This window comes from Oreochromis niloticus, unplaced genomic scaffold (genome assembly GCF_001858045.2).
Source record: "Oreochromis niloticus isolate F11D_XX unplaced genomic scaffold, O_niloticus_UMD_NMBU tig00006537_pilon, whole genome shotgun sequence".
In the NCBI taxonomy this organism is placed as follows: Eukaryota; Metazoa; Chordata; class Actinopteri; order Cichliformes; family Cichlidae; genus Oreochromis; species Oreochromis niloticus.
The window spans coordinates 23,820-30,579 of record NW_020328053.1 but is presented as its reverse complement, the minus strand read 5'-3'; the positions used below and the strand labels follow the sequence as shown (position 1 = coordinate 30,579).

The following is a 6,760-nucleotide window of genomic DNA, read 5'->3' as shown; positions in this document are numbered from 1 at the left end:
TTTAGTTTACCTAATCATCTGTTAAAAATAATATTTTCTATTTACAGGTGTAAAGTGTGAGTAGTTGACACAGCCAGCCTATGCGACAGTGCAGCCAGGCCACCGTCTGACCATCACCTGTCAGGTCTCTTATGCTCTTAGCAGCTACTGGACAGGCTGATCAGGCAGGCTGCAGGGAAAGGACTGGAGTGGATTGGAATGAGATGTGATGGATGCAGCAGCTCATATTACAAAGATTCACTAAAGAACAAGTTTAGTATCAACTTAAACCCTTCCAGCAGAACAGTGAGTTTAATTGGACAGAATATGCAGCCTGAAGAGACTGCTGTGTCTGACTGTGCTAGCGTACCACAGTAACACAAGCCACCAGCAGACCTGAACAAAAACCCCTCTGAGCCTGATCACTTACAGTATATGAAGCTGCCAGAGGAGGAGCTCAAGGATCACAAATGATTGCTCAACATGATTGAAAAAGGAAAACCTAAAAATGCTATGGTCCAACTTCTTATAAACAAATCCTTTTATTCTAGATGGATTTAGCTTTCATATATCATGTTTGAAAGTACTATGAAGTCAGGTTTTAGATCTTTGCACAACAGATAAACTCCTCTAAATGAAACCAGCAACTTAAAAACTTCTTTTGTTATTATCTCTAATGACATTTCACTTTTGAAGGTGCATTTTTGAGAAATATTTAATTTCAAACTTTTGTATTACTTAGAATAGAGGTTACATGTCCCTTTAGAGTTAAATGATAAGAGACTGCTGAGCTTGTGGTGTATTGTTGATTTTGAGAGTGTTATTGGCATAAATACCTGCCTACTAAAAGATTTTCTATGTATAACATGAATTAACAGTTTTGGTGTTTTTTGAAGAGGAGTTGATGAAAAAATGATATCTGTATGTATTTATATATGGTGGATTGCACAACCTCTAATGTCATGGTCTGTTTGGCAAGTGACAGTGACCAGATCAGGACTCAGCAGACGACTTAACTCTAACAAGCTTATTGCTGGTTACAGGCAGATTGCACTAATGAGCTGTACCATGTTTTAGGTATTGATGGTCAAGCATTGACTCAGTCTGGCCAGTGATTATCAACAATCGTCCTTAAGTTGACCAAAACACAAAAACCTAAAACTTTCATGATTTCAGCAGGAGGAAGTCTGACCTTCAGCCCATCTTCATCATTGGGAAGTGTGTGGAGAGGCTGACCAGCTTCAATTCCTGGTTTCTGAGGATCCTCACGAGGATCAACCTCAAGTGAAGCTGCTGACCATCTTCTACCACTTCTCCACTGAGAGTGTGCTGACATATGCATTTCTGTGTTGTTCTCAGCTCCACTATGCACACATAAGCCACTAAGAAGGACCATTAACATTACAAATATCACTGGACACCTGAAGACCTCTATAGCACTTGCTGTCTGTAAAGGGCACACACATTTGCAGAAGTGAACATCCTGATCTTATACATGATATATCTGTAATTATGATCATAAATTAAAGAAATTCAGCAACAATCAAATTAATAACCTTTTATGAACAACGGAAAACAGCACACTTAACAAACTGAAGTGAATTAAACTTCACTTTAGAGTTGCTGTTTAAGTCATATCACTGGCTTGTGTGAAGCCTTTGTGACGTAGTGAATCAAAGACATAAATCATAGCTATATTCAATTTGCATTTATTCACTATCATAATTAGAGCATTATGGCAGGAGTTGAAGATCTAAAAGAACAGTAACAGTGCTGGAGAATATACTGATCCTTCTTATGAGAGGAGCCATGCAAACCTAATATAATCCAGTGCTTCTTATCTGACTGGAGAGAGACGACAGAGAAGAGACGACAGACACTTCACCATGATGGGCTGTAACATGAGACTGTTGCTTTTAACTGTCTGGTGCACAGGTGAGAAAATATTTTAATGTGTCTTTTAAAATTTGCCAGCTTGTAGAAAATTACAGTTTTCTTGTTTTTTACCAGGTGCTTGTGCCCAGACTTTAACAGAATCTGAACCAGTGGTTAAAAGGCCTGGACAATACACACATTGACCTGTACAGCTCTGGATTAACACTGAGCAGCAACTTATGGCATGGATCAGACAGCCTCTTGGAAAAGGACTGGGTGGATTGCCTGGCACGATAGCGGCAGTGGTAGCAGGAGATTCTACTCCAGTCAGTCCAAGGCCGCTTCACCATCTCCAGAGACGACAACAGACAGCTGCTGTGCTGCAGATGAACACCTGAAGACTGAAGATTCTGCTGTTTATTATTGTGCTCGAGCGCCCAGTGATTAAAGCTGTTTTAGCTCCTGTACAAAATCCTCTAGCTTTCTACATACAGTTTATTTTTTACTTAGTATATTGATAATTCTTGTGTTGTTGTATAATGTGTATACAACCACACGCACACACACCACAGACACACATATATATAGGCCTAGCATTACAAACAAATTAAGTACATTTTGTGTTGTTTTGTAAAAGATACATTCTTCATGTTTGGGTTTCTCAGCATTAAAGACAATGGAATCATAAATGACACACACACACATCATAAACATTCAAACCACTCCAAGCTTGTGTGAAATGTAAAATGATTACTTATGTGTCCCTTACAATACACTCACATTGATAAGATCTGGCACACTGTTACTTTACCTGTAGCTGTTTGTGGCTTGACCAAATCATGTTTGTTATTTAGTCTGAAATAGGATATATAAATAATTTATAATAAATGAATGTTATGACTTATTCATAACAACTTTGTTCCTGTGTTATCAGTTTTCCCAATAGGTTTGCTGCCTTAGGAATACAGACACTGAGTGCATTAGCACAATACCGCTGTCTGTGCACTAAATACATAAGTATTCAAGGCATAAAGTGCCTTGATTGAGCTTTACCTTTGACATGATAATTAATCTACTAAAATATTACAGTTTTTATTCCAAATTCTGTGTTACAGGGCAAATTTAAATAATGCAACAAGCTGTTCCTGATATTACAGGATAAATAATTAAATGCTGCAGCACATTCTTCATGCATATGTTTCAGTCAAGTAACAGCAACATGATTTCAAAAAATCAGTGGTACAGGGATCCTTTCCATAAAAAAGCAATTAGACTTTATTTTTTATGTGATTTCATAGTTAATACGGTTAACAAATTTTAGGCAAATGTGATCTCATGGCAAGTTTGGCAGATAGTGACTGCGCTACGTGCTTTGTTCTATGCAAACATCACTCAGCTTCCTCGCTACTCAGTCATAAAACTGCTCACATTTTTGGGTGGAGATACCAGAACATCAGTCTCAATTAAACCATGTTTTCTGTAGCTCTGTTCCTGCTTTGGCAGGTGGATCATGTGAGTCTCCTATATTTGTCATATTCATCAGATTATCTGTAACAACACAATTAATCACATGTGTACAGTGTGAGCAGTTGACACAGAAAGCCTCTGAGACTGTACAGCCAGGTCAACGTCTGACCATCACCTGTCAGGTTCCTATTCTGTGACCAGCCGCTGGACAGCTTGGATCAGACAGCCTGCAGGAAAGGCCTGAGTGGATTGGAAGCAGAGTTGGTGCAACTTTAGCTTATAAAGATTCACTAAAAACAAGTTCAGTATCAGCTTAGACTCTTCCAGCAACACAGGACTCTGACTGGACAGAATATGCAGCCTGAAGACACTGCAGTGTATTACTGTGCCAGAGACCCACAATAACACAAAACATGACTAGAGCTGAACAAAAACTGCACTCTGCCTGAACATCAGTAAAAGCACCAGAGGAGGCGCTCTAAGACACTAATGATTTTAAGAGCGTCCTCACTCTAACAAGATTATATGAATTGATTGCTTCATAATCTTCTCCTCATCTAATGAAAAAACAAGAAACAACAACAACAATACTACTACCACTAATTATACAATTAATTACAATTTTACAATTTTTTTTGGAAGCGGGGGTCATAACTAAAAAATGATGCAAATGGAAGCTCAACTGATGTGTATTCCCGACATACATATTATTAGTATACATAAATGTCATTTTTCACAGTACAATTGAACACACAAAAACAACAAATATATTGTTGTATAAAATACAATCTGTGTGAATGTGCTTTTGGTTTGGCCCATTTGTGAATGCACTGACTACAATAATTTTTTATCAGTAAATCAGTTTAATGATCCATGTTCTTGTTTGTCTTTTCCATATTTGGAAATAACCACGAAGTTTTCTTCACTCAATGAGCGGGGTAGTTGTTCATCTTCTGAAGAAGTATTGTCAAGCCTTCAGGCAAGCTTGAGGCCTAAACTGTGCGTTTTACTTGTAGTTAGTCTCCATAGTGTTCTTTATATGTTATCAACAACATGAAGAGTGCATGATAGGGGATGATGATAATGAGATAATACAAACCAGAACCAATATCATAGCAAAAAAATAAGCATCTGTCATTGGGGTCAGGAGCAGAAAGAGCAGTAAATAAAAGATAAAGAAAGCAATAAATAAATAAATACAATTCTATTCATATCCTGAATGCTGCATCATAGATTGCAGAGAGAATTGCTGCTTGTAGCTTTGTTGGGCAGATGATGATTTTCCCTGATCTTTAGTTAACATGCCCTTATTTTCTTTGGAGAACAATTCATGTTATATCTTTTTTAAAAATTTCTTTTCTTATTTCTGTCTTTACAGGTGTGGATGGTCAGACTCTGACATTATCTGAACCGATGGTGAAAAGGCCAGAGAGTCTCACAGACTGACCCGTTCAACCTCTGGATTCACATTCAGCAGCTACGCCATGGCCTGGGTCAGACAGGCTCCTGGAAAAGGGCTGGAGTGGATTGCTTTTATACACACAGCTAGTTCTCCTATCTCCTACTCGCAGACAGTTCAGGCAGATTCACCATCTCCAGAGATGACTCCAGCACTAAAGTCTGTCTTCAGATGAAAAGTTTGAAGACTGAGGACACAGCAGTTTATTACTGTGCTCCACGAGAAACACTGAGAAGAAGTAATAGGAGAGTCATGCAAAACTACTTCCCTTCGTCATTACACTTAATAAGATACAGTATCTTATAGTAGTTGCTCTGATACACTCTTTTAGTTTCCTGGATAAGATTTCTCAATACAGGATAAATTTCCATGATTACATTTATGTGTAATACTTAAGCACTAACTTTGAAAACAATTACTCATTCAAATCACTTCTAAGTACCACAAAACCTTGCACCAAGCCAGCAACATTGCAAGTCTTGGAAGTGAAAACCAGTTGAAAGGTTGAATTTTCTTTTTACATGACACACAAGCCATCAATTAAATAAAACACAAACACAAATTACAAACTAACATAAGATTTTGTCAGACTGTCATTGTCATTTCTTAGTATTTATAAGAAATTCAGCACAGAATTATTGCTAGGTGTAAAGGAGTGAGACGTGTTAATAGTCTTGCAAAGAGCGTGTTGTAATTTGCAAGATGAGTGAATGTGCACTCAGTTGAATACTGGAGACACTGATAGCAGAAATTGTAAAAAAGAGATAACATTTATAAATATTAACATTATCTCTATTATTGTTTTACTGAACAGAAACGTGGTCTCACGCCTCAGGAAGTGCCAAATAAATTGGTTCACTTAATCAAACAGATCACATATTTATTCTTTATTTGTTATTGAAGTGATGTCCAAAACTGTCACTCAATTTAAAGTTTATGCAAACATTTACTTACATGTAGCATCCACTCTAATTTCACCAGTTAATATGTGACGCTCAGTTAAAGTGAGTTCACATGAGTCTAGTTAATGTGAGGAGGAGTCAATGCAAAACTTACATACCTTACACCTCTACTTATGTGACTGCAGGGAGCATGGCAGAGAGCAGAAGTCACAAAGTTTAACATGATGCACTGCAGGACGGGGCTGCTGCTATTAGCTATCTGCTGGGCAGGTGAAGATCTACAAGCTTTAGTCATCAATAAAATTCTGAAAACATAAAGGAACTGATTATTATTCAATTCTGTTTTTACAGGTATTGATGGTCAGACTCTGACACAGTCTGAACCAGTTGTTAAAAACCTGGAGAGTCTCACAGGCTCACCTGTACCACCTCTGGACTCCCATTTAGTAGCTGGTGGATGGCCTGGATCAGACAGGCTCCTGGGAAAGGACTGGAGTGGATTGTTAGTAATACTAATCGAGGCACCAACTACTACTCTCAGTCAGTACGAGGCAGGTTTACTGCCTCCAGAGACAACAGCAGAGAACAGCTGTTTTTGCAGATAAACAACTTGAAGACTGAAGATTCTGCTGTGTATTATTGTGCTCGAGACTCACAGTGACTGGAACTAGTTGAACAGCTGAACAAAAACCTCCAGTGATCCTCAGACATCTTTAACTCATAAGTGCTTTGATGATTTATAAGACATTAGATTTATTGTGATTGCTGTCCTGTTTGAAAATATCTTTTTTTGATTTGGAGAAATTACTTTAACTTTCAGTGTCAGTTATCATTAAAAAATAATTTTGAAAACAGGTGGAGCTTCAAGAATATATGTATGTTTCATGCATATATTCTATTTGTATGTTATTTCATACAAGTTTGCTCATTTATCAGCTAAACCAACAGATAGCTCATTATAATCACACAAATACATAACTGAAAAAAACAAAATTAAAACAGTTTGTTCATTTTTAGGGCAACTTTGACCAAAGCGCACTATCAAAGGAGCCCTCCTGCACTGTGACATACATTCATA

The 6,760-nt window shown here is 37.6% G+C and overlaps 1 pseudogene; it reads left to right on the top strand.

Moving 5' to 3' along the window:
* The first annotated feature begins 4,783 nt into the window (after positions 1-4,783).
* On the top strand, positions 4,784-6,383 carry LOC112845267 (Ig heavy chain V region 914-like; annotated as a pseudogene).
* Positions 6,384-6,760: the final 377 nt, after the last annotated feature.